Source organism: Chrysemys picta, chromosome 7 (assembly GCF_011386835.1).
Source record: "Chrysemys picta bellii isolate R12L10 chromosome 7, ASM1138683v2, whole genome shotgun sequence".
NCBI lineage: Eukaryota > Metazoa > Chordata > Testudines > Emydidae > Chrysemys > Chrysemys picta.
In genome coordinates, this window is record NC_088797.1 from 76718881 (window position 1) to 76741534 (window position 22654).

The 22654-nt window shown below is 38.4% G+C and overlaps 1 protein-coding gene across 8 annotated transcripts in view; it reads left to right on the top strand.

The window, feature by feature from the left end:
- The window catches only part of GRID1 (glutamate ionotropic receptor delta type subunit 1), an 890310-nt gene that overhangs the window by 367533 nt on the left and 500123 nt on the right, over nucleotides 1–22654 (top strand). The window lies entirely within an intron of this gene.

The window sequence follows — 22654 nt, forward strand, 5'->3', positions numbered from 1 at the left end:
AGTATCGTATTGTAAACAAGTCATTACACGCACATTCCTGCCGATGCATGCTGGACTTCCTGACAATGCGCGACACGCTCGCCTGACAACACTTGCTTGTTAAGAGCTGTTGGCGGACTTGACACTTGATTGGTTATAATTTGTGAATTTATTTGGAAAAATAAAGTAATCACTACAACTTTAACTCTGTTACACAACAGATGAAACATGTATGAACGGTTTTTCAAAATTTTCTTCTTTATGCTTCCACCACCCCCTTATTTTTATTCAACGCCCCCCAATTGCACCCGAGGCTACTACTGCTCCCCTGGATCGTTCCAGCGCCCCCCAGGGGGCGGTATCGCCCACTTTGGGAACCTCTGCTCTAGATATTGGGAGGAAAGGTAATGTAAAATGACCGTCTCTCTCTTGTTCAGAAATAATACGCTACACCTCACTCTGCTGCCACAAGAGAATTCATGCATAAGGGAAATTTCCTCTTGTAAGACTGGGAGATTTAAACATTAATTTACAATAGTGCAAAGACATTTTCTATTAACTGGGGGAATTAGAGGTCGCCCTGAGTCTGCAGTCCATTGTCTGCTTTGTGCCATTCACTCTGGCACAAAGCAGATACAAACCCATAGGATCCTGCCACGTGAAGGGGATCCTCTGTTGATTTCGGGTTGCTGTAGTGGCTTCATGCCACCCCTTGTTCTGGCACCAATGTAGGGCATGGCCAGGGGGAAGTGGGCTTAGAGAGCGTATTGTTATGCCTTGGGTACTGGAATGGTCTTTGAGGCTTCCTAGTTGGTGTCACCTGCACCTAGGAATCACCCCAGCACCAGGCCAGTAGCAGGATTGGGGGACACAAACCGATGGCTTACGGCTATTTTTGTCTCCCATAAACCGCATCATGCACTCTTCAGGAGCAGCATAGGATCTTGACCACAGTGTGCATGGTGTATAGAGATGAGCTTGAATTGCAAAATTTGGATCCAAATTCAGATCCAGACTTCCCCAAAGTTTGAGCATGTTTGGATCTGGAGCTTGGTTTGGGTTTATAGTATTGTCCAGGAATAATATATTATGCCTGAGGCTGATAGAACAAAAGAACTCTGATATCAGTGAACAAATATATTTCCTCTTACAAAACTGGGAAATACTTGTCAAGTCAAATATATCATAAAAATAAGACACTTCCTCATGGAATTACAGAGAGTAATAAATGTGCAAGGTCGCTGTCTGCCAAAGTCAAGATGTGGGTTGTGACTCTAGGACAAAATAGTTTCCCATACGCAGACCAGGGAGCTTAACTGACATACAGCCCCTCTGAGATATCAGCAGACATGCCTTATGTAGATGCTAGGCAGACTCGTTTTATCACATGAGATAGGCTGAGCCTAACAGTGACACTCAATAAACATCATGTGATTTCCAACATGTGACTTATCCTAATTTACCAAGCCATACTGAAAGTAGCCAGCAAATAACACCCTTTTAAGGAGTTAATGGGTATTTTATAGTAAACATTTAGTATACGGTAGTCCTGCTACAATACTTTGGGCAGTTATAGGTTTCAGAGTAGCAGCCGTGTTAGTCTGTATCCGCAAAAAGAACAGGAGTACTTGTGGCACCTTAGAGACTAACAAATTTATTCGAGCATAAGCTTTTGTGGGCTACAGCCCACTTCTTCAGATGCATGGAATGGAACATATAGTAAGGAGATATATATACATACAGAACATGAAAAGGTGGAAGTAGCCATATCAAGTACTCCTGATCTTTTTGGGGAGTTATAGAAGTTCACTGGAGAACTTCTTTTAAAGGTATACTTTCCTGAAATGTGTCACTTGAGACAGACTTTTCAAGACACATTTTTATAAGGACTATTATTTTATCCTATTACTAATTTATATTGTGGCAAGACCCAAAGGTCCTGGTCAGGACCTTTTGTGATAGGCACTGTACAGAGACACTGGGAGAGACTGTTCTTGCCATGGCTTTACAATCTAATTTAAGAGAGACAACAGTCAAGTGTAACAAAGGCCAAAAGAGTACAGTGAGAGTAATAACATGTATTTAGATAGGCTGCTAATATGTAGAATTGGATGGTTTAGTGCTGTGACTAGAAGTGACTACAACTATAATCTCTGGCATCTCAATAATTTACATAAGAAAATGAGTTTTCTGCCCTTGTATACTTCCTTTTTTACAAAAACAGGTAGCTCTTTTGTGAACCCACAGAAACTTGGTGGTGCGGATGATTTAAATAGTGATATGAATTTTTGTCCCATTCTTATGGTCATATCACTTCATGAAACATATGTTAGTTATTAGGAATGACAGGAAAAGAAAAATATAGAAAAGTATATAATAGTCTAATTGGGCTGTGAGGAGATGTTCAAGAGACAGCAAATCAAATCCATATGAGGATAACTCAAATATCCCAGAGAGTAGAATGCTGTACTCGAACACCCATTTAGGAATTCACAGCTATCACTTTGCTGCATGTCGTAGCCATTTATAACTTCAAAGTAGCAATAGGGCTAGAACGTGGATTTAGGGCTTGTCTGAAATTTTCTAGCAAAACAAAATTTTCTTAGAAAATGCTGGTTTGTTTGAACTTGGAATATTTTGCGGAAAGAGTTTGGGCTTCAGGAACTTGCATTGAATCAACGTAGCAAAGGGTTTGGTTTCCATGCCTGGTGGGATTCAGGGGAGCCCGCGCTTCTAGGATCTGCAGCTCCAGGGCAGCCCTGCCATGTGACTGCTCTGGGGTCGAGCATTCCAGGGATCCCACAATCTATACTTCTAGGGCAGCCCCACCATGTGGGCTGCTCCAGGGTTTCCGGACTCTGGGGCCAGCTGGCTCTCCATACTGCTACGCTCTGGAAGAGGCAGCCTTGGGAGCCAGCTGCTCAGGAGTCTGGAAGCCCAGGGGGTGTGCAGCTCCTGGGCAGTCTGAATGGTGGGGCTGTCCCAGAGTCTCAGACCCTGGCAGCTGATGAACGAAATAGATGTTTCTATCAATTCCGCCACTGACAAGCATGTCAATTTGAGTCAGCAGTTACTAGTTTTAGGAAGCCTATTTTGTTTCAGAAACACCATGTATCTGTGTTTCTGAAATGAAACATTTTTGATCTCTCCAGTTTGGGATACATTTTTAAAAAATTTGATCTTGTTCCAATCAGATTTGGAATGACACCAAATTTTGAATATAAAAATTACTTGCAAACTGGAAATCCCCAAGTTTTGGCCAGCTCTACTTGGATTATCCTTCTGCAAAAGCACAGGCCCTTACACCTTGAATTGTGGGACAATCTCCATTAACTGTTAGCAGAATAGGGTCTATGACATGAAGTTGGTTGTACGGTTCTGCTTTCATCCAATAGAGGTCATTGGTACATGTATACAATTGGCAGGTCATTACACGGTTCTTTGGATTTCTTGCCTAGCTTTTGATTTGACTTGCACATTCTTGAGATGTTAATCTGATTGTAATATATGGTCTAATAAATTCTGTATGATTAAATAGCTGATATGCACTTGGAGATGTAGTGAAAAACCTTTTAGGGACTGGGGAGCATAAAAATTCCCACTCATAATGATTCCTCTGTTTACAAATCACATTTCTGCTGCATCATTTTTATTCATCAGTTGGTGCATAGGAACTAGGTATTTGAAAGTTGGCATTTATTCAGTCTCCTTGTCTTGGCCCTACCGTTTGTGTCCATTTTTTTGAAGGGTGTCTTCTCTATCTCTTCAATTGGTCTCCCTGCATGTCCAGATGGGGAATTTGTATTTGGCACTTACTTCACCGGCAGACACTCTATATGAGATCTAATCTCCTAAATTTAAGCATTTATCTTCCATCTGTGTCTAAGAACTCTTGTCTCCATACCAACATTGAATGATAGTATTATACAATGTAGAAAACAAGTTTAGTAGGATCTGCTATTAAAATATCTTTTGACAATTGCTTTCCCAATATGTATGTGTTTATTTCTTTAAAGTTTGTTTTTGTGGGGCCTGTTTCTCTGAGCAGAGGATTCAGATAACTTCCAGGGACTTCAGAAGGAGTTGCTCAAATCCTGTGGAGTGAGAACAGGGCCCAACACATTTTGGTTTTAGCGTGAATAAGTATTTATGGCAGCATAAATTTTATGATCTCAAGGCTGTGTGTAAAGGAGCAAGAAACATTACTTTGTGAACAATCCTGTTATTTTTAAGTCTTCAGAGTTTGCTGGGCTTAACATTTTCCAGAAACGTAATCTTGATCTTGAGGCTTTATTAGAAAGGTGTTGAGAAAGAGAAAAATATTGGAAAATACTTCATTAGTAATTATCAAATGATGTCAATGGTTTGAGTCCCCTGGTAAAGTATTACCAGATATATTATAACATGTTCATATATAAACAGATTCTTAGACTCCAGTTTATGGTCCTTCTGATGTGGTGAATTCTGAGAGGTTTTGAGAACCTCCTGCAAGATGGTATGTGCCTTCATCTCTAGTTGATTTCATTAAGAATTGAGGGCATGCAGCACCTCAAACAACAGAACCCTTAATACCCAAACTACAGCTGCTAAACATCTCTTCCAATGATTTAAATAGAAACTGAGGTTGTTTAACAGCATGCGGTAAGTGCTCAGTACCTTTCAGGACTGGGCACTTTAGCACTGAGTGCTCATTGTATGCTTGTTTCGGTGGTCTCTGTTCCATCCTATTACTTATGTTTATCATGAATTTCACATTTAGCACTTTCTATTTCTATTTAATTTCGTTTGCCTCTAAAAATTATTTAATAAAAGATTAACATTAAAAATAAATTATAGGTCTCTGCTAACTCTTAATACCTTATCATAATTTATTAACTAACTTTTCTCCATCATTTATCCATAATTATTAATGAAACATTTATTATCACTTGATTTAAAGTACTACCCATAACAACCTGGATATCAGCAATGGCTGCTGTGTATAACATCTTAATAAAGAAGACATGAAGGAAAAAAGTAGGGGATGAGGAAAGGTAAAAGGTTAAGTTCAACTGAGCTTATGAGTGATCATTTTCATTTCAGAGAGGGGATTGGTGGAATAAACTGTAAATATTTATTCATATATATCCAGTAAAAAGTTGTATAAAAATTATTATTCAGTAACAATATACTGTATACAGATGCCACTGTAGAAAGTTCTTCATGGCTCATAATGAAAAATGAAATTAACCAGGCTCTAACAGCTCTCTGAACTCTGAATTACATTAATATTCCATGTTGTAAGCACAACACATTTTCTCACACACTCACTCGTGTGGAAAAGAGATGCACATGAATGAGTAGAAACTCCTTAGATGTGGCAATGAGTTGAAGGCACATAGCATTCATGAGGTCTAGGTAGCTTAGACAGGTCATGAGCTACTTAACCACAGGACAGATGTGGGTTCTAGTCCTAAACTGTCAACATGATAGTTTTTATACTGATGCCAAAGAGATGGATGCTACTTATTGAGGGGAGAGGGGGACACTCACTCTGGGTTGCTCTCAGTGCCGGGTGTCCTCAGTTAGCCCCCTCCCCTTGCTTTGTATGTCTTCATCTCTCTCTCTCTCAGGCTCCATACTGCCAGCCTGTTCCCCCACTGTTACCCGCCTCCTCTTCCAGTTAGCCCTCCCCTTAGCAGGATGGGAAGTTACATCTCTCACTTTCTCAGAGAGAGGGGCTACCTCCTCTCCATAGGGCATAATAACAGTGCATTCACCTACACACACCCTAAATCATATATCCCCTTACATGGTAGAGTACCTTTTCCATATTTATAAATAGCTGGCTCTTATTTTAGAAGCCTAAATGGGTTCTGAGGTCTTGAAAATCCGGCCCCACTTGTGAACACTGAGCTGTTTCAAAATTTGGTCCAATGAGTTGAGATGTGCAGGGCTCAAAGAGGAAGATTAAAACTAAGAAACCTAAAACCTCTCTAGAAATTGCCTCAACTTTGATAAGGTATGAACTTAAAGTCTGATATCAAAGCTCTTTCAGGGCTAGAAGCAACAGCTGGACTCAAGGGGAAGGGAGGATCTCCATTCACAATGTTTATAGCTCAGTATGACCACAAGGCTTCAGACCTTAAAGGTTGACATTTTTATGGCTAGAAAAAGCTAGCACTGGCCCAGGACAAAATCTTTCCTGTTGTGAGCTTGGTGCAAGGGTAATTTTGGGGAAATTCCACATTTTGTGGGTAGGGAGAGAAGGAATCATTCCTTCTGCAAGTTGATTGTAAAAAATAAAAAAAAATAATGGTGATTGTTTTAAGCTGTTGGTGGTCTTAGAAAATTAGACCAAGTTTTAAGATTATTAAGCAATCTATTTAGTCATAATTATGTGATACATTGCACAGGCCTTGCAATATATCACCTGGCTAGCATATTTTAATAAATATATTCATAAAGGAAGAAATTGATATATTTCTAATCATAAAATGCTATAAATATATTTACAGTGCATGAACCTGCTAATTTCAGCTCATCAGGATGCCTCCCCAGCTGTACAACAGCTCTCTGGTTCTTCATATGGCTTTCACGTCATTGTTGATCAATTTGATGGGTGGAGTTGGGGACAAAAGGGCCATGAACTGGGCAGTAAGGGGTGTGATGATTTAATAGACAGCTGGTACTAAATACTTGAAGAATTAGTTTATATTTGATCTTACTGAGGCCCAATGCCTACTGAAAATAAGGCCCATCTCTCTAAGCGTTTATATCAAGTTCATCACTGCGCCATGCTCAGTCAGATTTGAACTGAGGAACTGCGTGTCAAACATCTGATTTCTATTCCTTTTAAAAACCTCATCCCATCCTGTGATGACCTTAAAACATCTTGTGTGACCAGACGCTTTGCAAGCAGGAAACTCAGTTATGGTATCACTCCATCAGGCTGATCCATCACTACTTTTTGGTTGTGATACAGCAGCACTACTACTTGTGGGATTGAGCAGTTTCACCTACATAGATTTCTTTACACTGGCTGTTTGCAAGGTAGCACAGAGACTTTAGGATGGCCCTTTTGACTTTTTTTTTTGAGCCCTGAATAGCATAGTTCTGGATCTGTTAAGGGCCCCCCTTCTTCAGCTTCATCCCAGTGGGTCTCTGGACTTTAACACCATTTTACATTTTAAGTGTGTGTTCCTCTACCATAATATGGTTGGCTCCTAGGCTATGGAACTTGCTCCTCCTGAGTAGCCCCATATTTAAGAAGCAGCTGAAAACATCAGCATTGCTTGCTCAAGATTTTATTGTAAGTCTCACAGTATTTGGTGTTTTTCCTTAAAGTCTGGAGTCGTGTGATTATGTGAGAATCTCAGTTTTTGCTTCAATAACAACAACAAAAGAAGCCCACCTGGTTTCAGATAAATGCTTAAAGTGTGATCCAGCTGCATCCGAAGGCTTGGAAACAAGAAAGCAAAGAGAGAAAATCCAAAATTGTATTTAAAATTTTGTGATTTTTAAGCTAATCTTGTGGTTTTTGGAACCGGACATGATTTTTAAATGCTTAAGACTGGCGACACTGAATCATTATCACTTCAGAGATGTTTTCAGATATTTCTTTATTTGGCCCGGTCCTGTTTTAATGAGGACATATTATGTATGTGTGTGTGTGTGTGTGTGTGTGTATATATATATATGATTTTCACTGTATTTTAAATTGAAGTAACACAAAAAATTTATTGGCAGTCCGTCAAAGACTAGCAGAAAGGACCTTAGTTTAATTTTAAGGACCTCAGCACCTCTGTCCTTCAAGCACTGAAGTGGAGTGTCAGGATATTGGATATGAAAGGGGATCATGGTTCAGAATTGATTCTAAGTTTTATGAAGTATTAGGGGCTGAAGTAGTATAGTCACGCTCCTGGGGTGTTGGGAGAAAACTGACTCAAGTGCTTCTAGAATGACCCTTTGCAGCTATCCTGGGAGTAGCGTTGTGATGCTCTGGAATGAGCTGTATCTTTTGTACTTTAAATGCAAGGCTTAATATAAGGGCAAAGGGGAACAACAGGAGAAAAATCAGGAAGGAATATCTGTTTACATTAGTATTTTATTTTATATCTTCACTTTCCAAGGTACAGTGAAGTTTGGCTAACATGCCTCCTTTGTCATTACCTCTTTGAATCCACTTAAGTTTGCTTTACAGTACCAAAGAGCTGGGTTTATCAGCTCATCTGGAGTGCCTACATTTGACTGCCATGTATTCTTGCAAATGACAGAACAGTATTCTGTTATGTTGTCCCAGAAGAGAGCCTGGACCATACTGACATTATGATGCTAATACTTCTCATATGTATGTATAATAGTCCCCAAACAGGAGGTAAAGTCAAACATCCATAATAAATGCAGGTGATGAAGCTCACATCTCTTCACAGTGTGAGAATTTGGGCAGGAATTTTTTTTTTTTTTTTGGGTCACAGTACTGAATTGTAGGTGATGGCAGCAGAGAATGTGAAAATACTTGCTTTGCATTCTGTCCCAAATTAAATGGGAAAATAGAAATTTAAACAATTACAGAACTCGCTAGGAGTGAAGTCTGAATACACTTTATGCAGAAAAGCTATATCTATCTACCTATATAGATATATCCTTTAAAAATCAGCTATAACTAATCCTGCCTTAGACCTGGTATTTAAGAAAAAAAATGAAAGTTGGTTATTTTGTACTGTCTAGTGCTTCAAAATAGTATTTCAATTACATTATGATTGATCTGCAGCTCCGTAGAATAGTTCTCCATTCTAAATGATCAGAAACGCATATCAATGTGTTAAAACAAACTAGGAGATGTTTCTGGCAGGAAAATTTTGCTAATGGGATTATGGTTTGTTGGCACAACATTAATGCAAAGATTTTTAGAGGGGTTCCTTACTGCCAAACACCATTTAGAGGCTTTAGCTACCTTTTTTATTACTACGTCAGAAACAGCAGGAAAGGTGGTGCTGCTGTAATGTTTCAAATTCCAAACTGCCTATGTAGCTGAATTATTACTTTAAAACCATTTTAAATTTTGTTTTGTCAGTACATTGTCTTCACTAGATCAATTTTACAATTCTATCCCACTGCAAAACCACAATAAGAATATAAAATAGTGTTTTAGTTAGAGACATGGGTGCTTACCCCCACAGTATTCTCACTGTTCTCTGTTTTGGAGATGATGAGGTGTTTCCGTTTCCCTTGCTTTGTGACATACAACATTCTTTTATTCAGGTAAAATGAATTACATTTTAATTTTATGGTGGTTTTTCACACACCCAGTTTGTTCAATGAAGATTAAGAAAATCTCTGCTGGGAGACAACCAGTGCATTGATTGACCACTTGATGGCATCGCTCTGTTGTATGGGAACTGTATCCACTTCCCCAGCAAGGCTACTCTACTTCTGTGCTTTGTGTCAGAGCACTTTAAAATGTTATTCCAGAGAAATAAAGAATGATGCAAGCTATTAATATGCTTCAGTAAATGAAATGAAAGCCATAGCTGTAGCTTCATAACCTTGTTCCCTTTCTCTGGTGTATCACTTTATATTTCCTATTTACCTGTGTAAAGACCATCAGAACAACAAGCTTGATTTCTTTCCCCCTTCCCTTAATTTCTAAAGGATGGTAGCAAATGTTTTGTCAGGTTAATGTGATCGTGAAGGACTTGGTTCTTCATTACGTGTTAAAACGAGGGTTTAGAGAACAAGAGCAGAGCCTCAGGTTATGTAGATTGTCATAGCTCAGTTGAAGTCAACAGAACAATGACATTTTACAGCAGCTGAGGAGCTGTCCCCAAAAATGATTACCTACTTCCTGATGGCAATTTGGTGGTCAATATGAAATGAGTTGAAGGTCTCAAACCAGCTTCTAGTGGACAGGTATTCTTACCACAACAGTTATCTCAGTAATGGCAACAGGAAGTAATGGGCATCATTGCTGACAGTCTCAGCAGAGAGGCTAACAACCTGAATAGGCATGAAAATAAAGCCAACTTCTTACCTGAGGAGGCGGTGGTTTCCGCTCAGGATTAAGGCACATTGGCAGGATACTGCAGGGAATATGAAGCTACTGCTGCTACCCGTGATTTAGCTGTTCTGCGGATAAGTTTTCATTTCCTAGAGATATCAATGCTTGCATGCACTACGTTGCCTTCTCAGAAGTTTAAAAAAACATTAAAAGTACCATTGCTTTTATTCTTTCATTTCTTTTCTTACTGCTATTTCAAATTTTGAAATTTTTTGATGGAAAAAAGGACATGCTCTCAACAAAAAATGGTTCCATTTTTTTGACCAGCCCGACTTTTCTTTTTGAAACATTCAAGAACCTTAGCTAACAAGTGTGATTGTCTTTAGCTCAGGCAGTAGAGGCTGATGCTTTTACAGAGGTCCTAGGTTTGATTGTGGCTGCTGATGACCCAACCATAGCCTCATGTTACATAGACAGTAAAACCTCAGAATTATGAACACCTTAGGAATGGAGATTGTTCATAACTCTGAACAAAATGGTTATGGTTGTTCTTTCAAAAGTTTATAACTGAACATTGAACATTGACTTTAATACAGCTTTGAAACTTTACCAAAGCAGAAAAATGCTGCTTTTAACCATCTTAATTTAAATAAGCACAGAAAATTTTCTTACCTTGTCAAATCTTTTTAAAACTTTCCCTTTATTTTTTTAATAGTTTAACACTGTACTTTGTTTTGGTTTGGTTTTTTTGGTCTTTACTGCTGCTTGATTGCATACTTCTGGTTCCAAATTAGGTATGTGGTTGACTGGTCAGTTTGTAACTCTGGTGTTCCTAACTCTGAGGTTCTACTGTACTGAGAAATGATTTAAAAAGTCACAGTACCAAAGCTGATGGTCCACTGGTGATGTGTTTGAACCAGGTTCTGAGGTAGGCCCTCAGCTCCTGGGCTGGCAGAGGCTGAGTGCAACTGGAGAGAAAATATGTTTAATTGATGAGAACGAGTGCTTTGCCCTGCTCTACAGTGAACTCCTCCAAGTGACCCATCATGCGTGGCACTGATGTGTTTCAGAACAAGGTGTATCTAATCTACCTTTTCTAGAAGGACAGGTTGCATAATACAATTCCTTTGAAGGGGAGAATTTTTTGGAGAAACTGAATGCATTTTGGTGTTTGTATTATTTCTGTGTAAGGTACTGACAGACATGGTTAATTTGTTCTGCATGTATAGTATGTTTCTCAGAATCCACGCAAGATCCTTTTTCCCTTTGAAAAGCATTTGTGCTGCTGGCTTATATACATTTCTGGGATTCCTGTGTCTGATTTTTTTTTTCCTGATTGCAAGTGACTCAATATTCAGTGGGATGTTGCATTAGTCATTTGAATGCTGGACTGTTCACTCAGATGTTCTCTACAGGCCCTTCTCACAATGCATTACTATGCACAGGAAACAGATTCATGTTTTTCAGTTCATCTCTAGTAGAAGACCTGGCATTACAAGCTTTGTTACTGAACAATAGTGAGTGAGGGCAATACTATGGCAACTGTAACAAGGATGTGCTAGATTTTTCTTTTGTTCCTGAAATAAGCAATCTTGCCCAAGAACATGGGACTGAAAAATGTCAAAAGTTTGGCCCAAAAAGCATCAGGAATGACTTGATCATCATTTTAAATTTAAAGAGGATTGTAAGAAAATACCCCTTGGATTTACATGCTGTTGTGGATTGAAGGCTGGGTTGGTTAGATAAGTGTTTAGTTTTTTACAAACTGAAATGAAATGGTTGTACAATTTGCTTTCTGGTCTTGGAATAAAGCTTGTTTCAGCTGAAAAAATGATGGATCATAGGGTGACATGCTACTGCTTCCTTGACTGACTATATAATAGGATACAACAATAAAAATAACACATGGTCACACAAACACAATCTTTTTATCACTCGTGCCAAAGTATGTAATCTATTGTCATTTTTAGTTTTTGACACCTGTGCTATTCTGATCAGCAAGCATCAGGCTTGTGTATGGTTTTTAGAATTGAAACAACCTTTTTCTAGTATTTAAAAAAGAATAGAGGGAGAAACTGTACATAAATGTACATAAAAGCAGAAACAAATAAAACAAATAAAATCGTTATATTGCTAAGTAGCCAAAGTAAGAAGGATGAATATGGGCCATAAAGCCCATAGTTTGCAATGGCATTGTAATGCACGATAATGGTGTCACTTCATTATGAATTGCCTTTCTCAAGTAATAAAGCAAATTTAGGAATGAGATGAATCTTGGGTAAAAGCTGAAGACTTATGCCTGAGGTTGAGAGGAAATGTTCCATAGGAGACCATGTTGTATGAAATTTGACATGTAGTGCTAAGTTGATCAGCAAATATCTGAACAAATTTCTTCATGGCAACAATAAACTAATCCAGTGATAAATAGGAATGATATTTCTTGTAGAGAAATATTTTTGTTTTATAGAGGTTTTTTTTAATAAGGACATTAATAAGATTGTTGTATAAGCCTTTTCTTGAAATAAAAATGTTTAACTAGGGTTTATTGAGCTACATGTCAACATTAAACTGCATTTCCCTATTGTTTTCTGGAAGTTGTAGTTCTGGACCCCATACTTTCTTATGGGCCAGGCTGCCTGGCTGGACTACATCTCCTATAATATACCTAGGGTCATTTTCTCTCATTATGTACTATGCAGAAGAAGTCAATTATGTTTTCCCCAAGCCGAAGGGGAAAAAGAGTTCAAGAGAGTTGGACATTTTTCAGAGACATTATTAAGGGCACAAGAGCAAACTATCACACTGCATAGGAAAGATAGGAAGTCCGGCAAGAGACCACCCTGGCTTAACCAGGAGATGTTCAGTGATCTGAAACTCAAAAAAGAGTCCTACAAAAAGTGGAAACTAGGTCAAATTATGAAGGATGAATATAAACAAAAACACAAGGATGTAGTGACAAAATTAGAAAGGCCAAGGCACAAAATGAGATGAAAATTAGCTGGAGACAAAGGATAATAAGAAAACATTATACAAACACATTAGAAGCATGAGGAAGACCAAGACAAGGTAGGCCCATTACTAAATGAGAGGGGAAAGACAATAATAGAGAATGTGGAAATGGCAGAAGTGCTAAATGACTTTCGTTGGTTTTCCCAAAAAAGTTTAGTAACAATTGGACATCTAACTTAATGAATGCCAGTGAAAATGTGGTAGGCTCAGCGGCTAAAATAAGGAAAGACAAGTTAAAATTTCTTAAACAAGTTAGCTGTCTTCAAGTCACCAGGGCCTGATAAAATACATCCTAAACACTCAAGGAGCTGACTGAGGAGTTATCTGAGCCATTAGTGATTATCTTCAAAAAGTCATGGAAGGAATGGAGAGATTCCAGAGGACTGTAAAAGGGGCAAATACAGTGCCCATCCATAAAAAGGGGAATAAGGACAACCCGGGGAATTGCAGACCAGTCATCTTAACTTCAGTACCCAATCTAGAAGAAGATAAGGTAATAAGTAACAGTCAGCATGGATTTGTCAAGAACAAAGCATGTCAAACCAACATAATAGCTTTCTTTGACAGGGTAACAAGCCTTGTGGATAGCAGGGAAGTGGTAGATGTGGTATATCTTGACTTTAAGAAGGCTTCTGATACTCTCTCACATGACGTTCTCATAAACTAGGGAAATACAACCTAGATGGAACTACTCTAAGGTGGGTGCATAACTGGTTGGAAAACTATTCCCAGAGAGTAGTTATCAGTGTTTCACAGTCAAGCTGGAAGGGCATATCGAATGGGGTCCTGAAGGGATCAGTTCTAGGTCCAGTTCTGTTCAATATCTTTGTCAGTGATTTAGATAATGGCATAGAGAGTACACTTGTAAAGATTTTAGATGACACCAAGCTGGGAGGGGTTGCAAGTACTTTGGAGGATAGGGTGGATTAAAATTCAATATGATCTGGACAAACTGGAGAAATGGTCTGAGTAAATAGGATGAATTTCAACAAAGACAAATGCAAAATACTCTACTTAGGAAGGAACAATCAGTTGCACACATACAAAAGGGAATTGACTGCCTAGGAAGGAGTACTGCAGAAAGAGTGCAGGGGGCCACAGTGGGTCACAAGGTAAATATGAATCAACAGTGTAACACTGTAGCAAAAAAAAAGCAAACATCATTCTGGGATGTATTGGCAGGAGTGTTGTAAGCAAGACACAAGAAGTAATTCTTCTGCTCTACTCCATGCTGATTAGGCCCCCGTTTGTGTCCAGTTCCGGGAGCCACATTTCAGGAAAGATCTTGATGAATTGGAGAAAGTCCAGAGAATAAAAACAATTAAAGGTCTAAAAAACATGACCTGTGAGGAAAAAATGAAAAAATGGAGTTTGTTTAGTCTGTAGAATGGAAGACTGAGGGAGGGAAAAACATAAGTTTTCAAGTACATAAAAGGTTGTTACAAGGAGGAGATGGAAAAATTGTTCTTATTAATTTCTGAGGATAGGAGAAGGAGCAATGAGCTTAAATTGGAGCATGGAGCAAGGGCGGTTTAGGTTGGACATTATGAAAAACTTCCTAACTGTCAGGATAGTTAAGCACTGGAAATAAATTGCCTAGGGAGGTTGTGGAATATCCATCATGGGGAATTTTTAAGAGCAGGTTAGATAAACACCTGTTAGGGATGGTCTAGATAATACTTAGTACTGCCTTGAGTGCAGGGGACTCAAGGTCCCTTCCAATCCTATGATTCTATGGGAGATGCAGTCCTCCCAGGGAGCCCAGTACATAGGAAAGAATAGGAACCAGAACTACAGTGCATATAAGGCAATGTACTATAGGAAAATGCAATTTATTTTTTTGTTAACTGATGAGATGTTACAAGTCAATTAAAAATAGTTTGATCTGAATAAAACTGAATCAATGAAATATTTCATATTAATTTTCTGAATGGAAAATTAAAACAATTCAGCAAAATCAGTATTTTTACAATGAATTTCAGTTTTGTAGAAACTGCAATTTCTGTCAAATCATTCTGATAAAGTTTTTTTGGACAGCTCTAGTAATTATGTTTAAGAGTTCAAGCTTTTTCCACCATGGTGCTATGGAAGTACACAGTATTTTCCAGTGTTCTGATACTTAGTATTCTGGCATTTCAGAAATAATTGTCACTAATATAGTGTTAATGAACTAATTCATCTAATACTCCTGGATGCATATTATCAATGCCCTCTGATTTTTCTGTCTTTAAATTTTCAAAGTATTCACTTACTAACATATTAATATCTGTTTTCACAAGGTCTTCACTTCCTAATCATCTAAACTATGTTTCTTAAAGTTGAATTTTAAAAGCAATTCAGTTTCTAGCTATTTTTGAACCATCTTTAATTTAATTCCCCTCCTTACTTTTAATGGGCCTCTTTTAGCTCTGTCAAGGCTGCTTCCCCACTCTGAACTTTAGGGTACAAATGTGGGGGCCTGCATGAAAACTTCTAAGCTTAACTACCAGCTTAGATCTGGTCCGCTGCCACCACTCCCAAAGTGCTAATTCCCTTCCCTGGATAGCCTTGAGAGGCTCTTCACCAATTCCCTGGTGAATACAGATCCAACCCCCCTTGGAGTTTAGAACAAGGAGAAATTAACCATCCCCCCTCCTTTCTCCCACCAACTCTTGGTGGATCAAGATCCAACCCCGTTGGATCTAAAAACAATGAAAAATCAATCAGGTTCTTAAAAAGAAGGCTTTTAATTAAAAAAAAAAAGGTAAAAATCATCTCTGTAAAATCAGGATGGAAACTAACTTTACAGGGTAATGAAACTTAAAGAGCCCAGAGGAATCCCCTCTAGCCTTAGGTTCAAAGTTACAGCAAACAGAGATAAACACTCTAGCAAAAAGGTACGTTTACAAGTTGAGAAAACAAAGATAAAAACTAACACGCCTTGCCTGGCTGTTTACTTACAAGTTTGAAATATGAGAGACTTGTTCAGAAAGATTTAGAGAGCCTGGATTGATGTCTGGTCCCTCTCAGTCCCAAGAGCAAACAACCACCAAAACAAAGAGCACAAACAAAAGCCTTCCCCCCACCAAGATTTGAAAGTATCTTGTCTCCTTATTGGTCCTTTGGGTCAGGTGTCAGCCAGGTTACCTGAGCTTCTTAACCCTTTACAGGTAAAAGGATTTTGGAGTCTCTGGCCAGGAGGGATTTTATAGTACTGTATACAGGAGGGCTGTTACCCTTCCCTTTATAGTTATGACAAGCTCCAGTACATTTTGTTCCTTTAATATATTTATAAAAGGTGTCCTTGTCCCCTTTAGCCTCTTTTGTTAAGAATTAATTTATTCTGTTTTTGCTACGTTTATCTTTTCTCTGCAAGACTTAATTAACTGTTTTGAATTATACTTTGGTTGCTTCCCACTTTTCTCTATCCAGATAGAATAGGTTTTTCTTTTAACCACATTGTAATTGTTTTTCTGAGAGGAATTGTAGACTGTACCTTCTTTTTAAGATGCTGTGATGGGGTGCTCAGCACATACCAGCCCTGAAAAGGTTAAGGTGGTACAAATACAGCCACCTAATTTTGTAGGCTGCAGTAGGGAGAGAGTCTGGCTTGAGTTGAAAATGACTAATGCCTGCTAAAGCCCCACTGGGAGAGAAGTTGGCTAAAATATAAAGGCAGGAAGCTGGTAGCAGAAAGGGGCTGCAGTGTGGAAACTGGTACTCATTCTCTGGGCTTAGAGAGGGAAAAGGAGGAAACCCAGGGAGAAAGAGAATCCCTGGGATCCTGGTCCTGAGAGAAGAATTTACCCAGAAGGGTGGAGAACAGAGTCTGTTGGAGGTGGAGTAGGGAGCAGTGAGGTTAGAGGTTGTGCAGACCTTAGCTTCTGATTGTAGGGTCCCTGGGCTTGAACCCAGAGTAGCAGGTGGGCCTAGGTTCCCCTACAAGTCAATGGGAAGCAGCATAGGGTTGTTGGAGACACCAGCCACCTGGGCTGGAGGGACTTTGATACCCTAAAATGGGATGTTTGACCAGATGTGAGCTGATTCCCCAGAGACAGCCATGAGGAGGTGCCCTAGTGTGAGCGAACCCTCTTGGAGATGCCCTACCCACTTTTCAGTTTTAGATTTTAATAGTGCCACCTATTACACCTTATCGACGAGCTGTCTTAATTTCTCAAATTCAGTTGATCTAAAGTCCATTTGCCTTATGTTGCTGTTTTCTGGGAACCCATCTCATACAAAGTGTTCCTCTGTTGGTAAGACACAGAGAGGGTGTCTTCTCCTCTGGGTAGATTCCCTACGTTATGCATCATAATGTTGTCTAACGGATACTGTAATTTAGGAAATTCCTTGACTCTTTGTATGAGGCTGTATTTCTTATTCAAAAGGTGTCGGTGTGGTTTTAAATTCCCTGAGTATGGTGTCCTGTGATACCACTCTTACACACTAAGTAGTAGTGAAAGAATGTTTAATTTTTGCTCTCCTTTAGAGCTAGTGGTCTATAGTAGATATCTACTGTTTCAGTTTGTTTCCTTCAGTTTATCGCTACGCAAATAATTACACCATCATACTTTGTTTTGATCTGTTGCTTGGTGGCATACTATTTTTTTCATGTTACATTACCCCTCAATATTTATACATTATACATTTCTAACATTAGAATCAAGCAGTCTTGCAAGCATTTTTTTAAACATTGACATCATTGTCTAAAAGAAATATGAATATCTCTAAGGATGTCTCTTGGAAGATATTAAGCGTTGATTGAATATACAGAGTACTGATAATTTGTGCATATACTTGACTAGATTCAGTGTAAATCAAACAATGTCATATATACAATCAACATGATGCGGACTGATCATTTAGCTCTTCACTGCTCTTAATTACTCCCCCAAAGAAAACTTTCCATCATACAAACGTGTTCATATTCTCAGTCTAATCAGATATGGTTTTGAATAGAGTTGGGCAAAACTTTTCCAGTGAACCCTTTTTTAGTGAAAAATGGATTTGATGACAAACATTTCATGAATTCATGTCAATTTCACCTAACTGTTTCAGCTGAAAAACAAAACTTAAGAATTAAAAAAACTCAGCATGTTTGTTTTGACATTTTCAAAATGAAACATTCAGATATTCCAACTTGAAAAGACTTTATTTTAATTAAAGGACATTAACAACATAAAGGGAGCTCAAAATCAAAAGAAAGCATTTTGTTTTGGATCAGACAATATCTTGTTTGACTTGAAATTCATTTCAACTTTTTGGTTTGCCAAACATTTTTTTAAAAATTAATTTTGGGTGATCTGAATCTTTTTTTTTGAGAATTGCTAATGAACCCAAACTATCTGTTTATACAGTTCCAGTTTTGAATAGCTGATGATACATTAGTAGCAGAACAGCTGATTTTCAAGTTTGAATTTCTTTTATAAGTATTTAAGTTTATAAGCATGCCTTTCATGTTTTGAAAAAATGTAAATATTAGTGCTGGTTGCAATTAGCTCTGTCTAGCTCAGTTGGTAATATGAATACAGTGTAAATTACACATTTGCTTCAGAAGTTTGCATATTCAAGTCCTCACCGAAGACTTGCAGTGCTTGATGCTTTGATACATTATGGCTGGCTGCTGATGGTCAGAGATGCCTTTCGCTGACCAATAGGCGCAATTCCAAACTCCCTTATATCCATTTAACACCAGTATAATTCCATTGACTTCAGTGACAGCCTTTGATTTACACAGAATAAGTCAAGTATATGCACATTCCAATTTCAAGTGTTTTCTCCAGATGAAAATAAAGTTCCTGTCACTTTTCAAAAAGTGAATTAAATAGCTCCATTTTCCTCTGTATTCATTCTCTTTCTTAGTAAAACCAGATTAAAATATCCAAGTGTTTTTGTAAGATGCTGTTGAACATATAAGTCAGCCCTGTTGCATTTGCCATGGTTATTAGGTAAGTTAGTAGGTTATTAGCTAGCTATTGGCCTTCGACTGTGTAAATCTGCAGGCATGGATAATTCAATGAATTTAAGGGATTCAGTCTACATAGATTTCAGTCCTCCCATCCCACCCCCAACACACACATAGATATTGCTGTATGCTTTGGAATCTGTTTTTTCATTTAATAAACGCCAAATTTCTTAGTCCTTCTGGTTTATGAAGATAACCTTCATGAAGCATAAGTCTTTAGCCTGAGTAACTGAAACAATAGCACCAAAGCAAGTGTGAACTTCCTCCCGCCCCACCCTGCCACAGGCTGATCTCAATGGGCTGCTAGATTTGAAGCCGAATTCCAAACACTTTAAATGCAACTTTGTTAATCATTTCTTTGCAGAGTGTTGCACTAGAAGTATTGGGTATATGAAGTGTGGTGGATGTATGCACACTTGCCAGATTTGAAATAACTTTCTTAGCAACGTGGCAGTGAGTTCTCAACATTCAAATAGACAAATATTATAAAATGCAATTGATTTGTATAGCGTCTCTCTCATAAGCCATATTGCAGATAGCAGTAAAGGGAAAGATACTCCCAAATTCAAGTGAAAAGGAAATGTTTAACCTTAAAAAGGGGAAGGTGATTCGGTATCCCAGAAGGAATCGGGGAAAGAATCCAAGATAGATTTGGCAACATAAATAGAAGTGAGATCCAACTACTTAAGAACAGAGCAGAGGAGTAGAGAGGAGGTCAGGATTGGAGAGGCAGAGTGAATTATAGTACTTGGATATATTGTTTAGGCTGGCAATGTAGTGGGAGCTAGTTTATTGAAAATTATGGCAGCACAAGAGCAATTTTTCAATCATATTCTGAAATGAATTGGAAACCAGTAGAAGGGAGACTGGAAGTTTGTGATATGTCTCTGTTTTCTGGAGCAAGATATTAGTCTGCCTTCAGTACATAAACTCCCTGAAGTTTAGAGAGTTAAGGATTTAGTTAGAGATGGGCCTGAGCCAAACTCCAGAATCCAAACATCCCTGAGCTTCGGGGGAAATTAGTTCCAAATTCAAACTTTACAGCTTGTACTTGTCTTTAGAAATAAAATGGCAATCCAGAAAGGAATAGCAGTAGTGATGAAATGAATAGTAAATAGATGTTAGGGTCAAGATAAAGAATAATTCTTACATTATTCCATAAATAATCATAAGCCTCAGCAGATCCACTGACAGGGAAATGTGATAGGAAAATGTATGTGTAATATAATGACTGCAAAATATCAGGACTTTCAAGCTAACATATAGTCTGAAGGAGTGTGATTGTGGAGTTGGAGATGTAGGTCAATGAAGTAGTAAAAAGTTGTAGTATACTGTAGCCAGGACCAAACAGTCAAAATAGACAGATCAAGAAGAGTTAAAGGTGACAGAAAGTGATGGCATGCAAGGTAGAAGCCAGAAATGAAATGTCCTAGACAGAGAAGATGGATGGAGAACATGGCCAATGATAGAGCCTTGAGGTATTCAGTAATGGAGAAGGTGTTAGAAAAATGAAAATCCTCCTTCAGAAATAAAAAGGAGAGCTTATGAAAGCAGAATTCAAAAGAGAGTGTAGGAGATGCTTCTTGCTCAAGGCATATGAAGACTACAGAGAGATCAATAGTTCTGAAAGCCTCATTAACAGTAAGTAGGAGGATGACAGATCTGTGATCAGAGGCAAAAGTAGGCCAATAAGAATCTAGAAAAAAAGATTTCACTTAGATCTATTGTATACATTATTGTCCTTTAGAAGTGATGGCAATAGTGGGTTCATGTTGCCATCACCTAATAAACTGCGGGAGTCCTGCCCAGTGGTTTGTGGGATGTGAGATCGTCTGTAAAACATGGACCATCAGTGATGAAGGCAATACAGTTAAATTAATACATCTTACTGTTTGTTAACCAGTGAAACCCTGAGGGCAGGTCATTCAAAATATTCTGTTTTTCAGCTGTGGATTTCAAGATTGTAAAGGCATTGCTTGATGAAACCTCACAATATCCCTAAAAAGAACAGGAGTACTACTCTGAAACACAATATCCCTGTGAGGTAGGCAGATGCTATTGTACCAGTCTTAGATGAAGCAGTGAGAGGTACTGGAGTCTAAGGGTTAGAGAAGAGGAATGAGGGTCAGGAGTCCTGGATTCTCTTCTCCCCAATACTAGTGAGTCATTGTGTGATCTTGAGCAATTTCCTTAAAATTACATCTTCTTGTTTTCCATTTTACAGATAAGCAAACTATCACCCTTTGTAAAGCACATTGACATCTTCAAATGAAAAGCACCAATCATGTGCAAAGCATTTTTAGTATTTTATATATGGGTGAGGTACAGAGAGTTTGTGATTTACTCAAGGTCATATAATGATGTAGCAACTGAACTCTGTGCAAACCAGGATCCATGAGTCCCAATCACGCTCTTACCAGTTGATAGCACTCCCTGCCAATATCAGAAAAAAATAGAATAGAAAATTAACAAATCTTTTCTCATATCACAGCAACAGCTGGGAAGCAGAGGGGAGAGGGGGATCCTGACAAATGTCCCCAAAGTTGCTTTCAGATTTCTTATTATTCTTGGTCATTACTTTGCTTTAAACCACTGTAAGGATGCCTCATGAATGACAGAGGTATTAAGTAAAACCGAACTGGATTCTGTGTTATAACTTCAGAGTTATTATCTGATGCATACAGACGGATGGCGATGCATTTGTTCTTAATATACGAAATCCTAACAGGATTGTCAGTGTTGTGAAGTTGGTTGAACTCTTTGGACTCTACCATATTGTAATTTATACAGTAGAGGCTTTCCATTTAAAAAAATCAACTGCTTTGTTTCATGTTACACAAACTTTGTAGTAAGAAGGACGTGACTAATACAATGTGAAATCAAATTGCTTAGAGTTCTCCCCCATTTTTGTATTGCTCTGATTATACTATTTCAGACTGTAAATGTGGAATATAATGAAATTACAAATGTTTTAGCACTTGTGAAAGCAACTAGATTAACAGCCTTCTATACTGAATTCTTCTACTTAGCCAGTCAACATGCAGCAGGTCAAAATCCCCCAACTACACACTGCATTATCCATGTGTTCAGGGTATCCTGAGAGATCAGAGGGCCCTTTTTCGACAATCCACTGAATCACTGTACTCTTAGCTGCCAACAAGGGAGCAGTTAGCAGTTAATGCCAACTACTGTATGAGGTTAGCAGTTAATGCCAACTACTGCTAATAATGGGAAAATTATTTTCCCATTATTAGCAGCTATTCTGACCTTAAAGTTTGGGTCTGAGCTATACTGAGGACGCCTTCTCATTTCACTTAGATCACCAAGCAACAGTGAAATGGTAAGAATTTCCTGTTGCTTCTGACATAGGTCAAATTTTCCACAGTTGATTGCTTCTATAACTCATTACCTATCTCTGAGCCATGATGTGTCCCACAATGCACACTATTAGGAAAAGGTTTTGCTTTTCTTCTGGCTACTTTTACAAGTAGAATTGTAGATCCAGGCATGTTGTTCTCACCTTAGATGACGCCAAAGCTCACCGGTTGGTGATCCCTCCAGGAGTTTATCTCAGCTGGGCTATTCTCTTTCCTCTGTCCCCACTTCTTTCTTCCCTATTCCGTCCCCTACTGTGACTAATTAAATTACCTATGTGACATGTTCCGCTTTCTCTGGCAACTGGCCTGGGAAATCAAATCTGTTACCAAACCTAGGTCTCCTATTTGGCAATGCAATGCTTCTCT